This window comes from Lutra lutra, chromosome 2, assembly GCF_902655055.1.
Source record: "Lutra lutra chromosome 2, mLutLut1.2, whole genome shotgun sequence".
Taxonomy (NCBI): Eukaryota; Metazoa; Chordata; class Mammalia; order Carnivora; family Mustelidae; genus Lutra; species Lutra lutra.
Window position 1 is genome coordinate 49600576 of NC_062279.1, and position 1053 is coordinate 49601628.

General features: G+C 39.0%; 1 non-coding gene across 1 annotated transcript; it reads right to left on the reverse strand.

Moving 5' to 3' along the window:
- Positions 1–701: 701 nt before the first annotated feature.
- Positions 702–803, reverse strand: LOC125094534 (U6 spliceosomal RNA). The gene has a single exon (XR_007125557.1). It is a non-coding gene; the product is annotated as a U6 spliceosomal RNA (small nuclear RNA).
- Positions 804–1053: the final 250 nt, after the last annotated feature.

Consider the following 1053-nt stretch of genomic DNA (forward strand, 5'->3'; position numbering starts at 1 on the left):
AAGCTGCTAGCTTACTTACTATCTATTCTTGCTATTTCTCATGAGTTTCTTCTATCCCACTTAAGTCCTCAGTAGAATGGAATTGCCTTAAAAAATCCAGCAGAGGAACAATAAAATTTGCATATGGCATTTCATTACTAATACAATTTGATTTTTTTTATATCTGAAGGCTGTTTACTTAAGAAAATGCTATTCAAACTTCACTGCAATATAAATCATGTTAAATAGCATTAATGTTAACACAGTGCTGATATAAACAGTATCAACATTAACATGGGACTAGCATTAGCATGGATGAAATAAGAGAGTTAGGCTCAAGGGTGAAAATACTGTTATTGAAAGCCCAGCTGATATTGGATATATGCTGAAGAGTCACATAACCCACTGAAATCAATTCACTTAGGGTTTTTTTCTTACAGTAAAATAGTTTATTATTTTTTTTTTTTTGTATTTCTTTTTAATTTTATTTTTTATAAACATATATTTTTATCCCCAGGGGTACAGGTCTGTGAATCGCCAGGTTTACACACTTCACAGCACTCACCATAGCACATACCCTCCCCAATATCCATAACCCCACCCCCCTCTCCCAACCCCCCCTCCCCCCATCAACCCTCAGTTTGTTTTGTGAGATTAGGAGTCACTTATGGTTTGTCTCCCTCCCAATCCCATCTTGTTTCATTTATTCTTCTCCCACCCCCTTAACCCCCCATGTTATTTTTGCGTGTCATCCTTGCGCAGGGGCCATGCTAATCTTCTCTGAATCGTTCCAATTTTAGTATATGTGCTGCCAAAGCGAGCACGCCCCCCATGTTATTTTTAAAACTCTTTTGTGATCTGCAGGTTTTGAACAGGAATGTTTAAGGGATCTCAAGAAACAATCCTCTCTCTCTCTCTTTTTGAGATTTTATTTATTTGAGAGAGAGAGAAAGAGCATGAACCAGAGTGGGAGGGGCAGAGGGACAAGCAGACTCCTTACTGAGCACAGAGTTTATGTAGGGCTTGATCCCAGGACTCTGGGATCATGACCTCAGCTGAAGTCAGAGGCCCAAC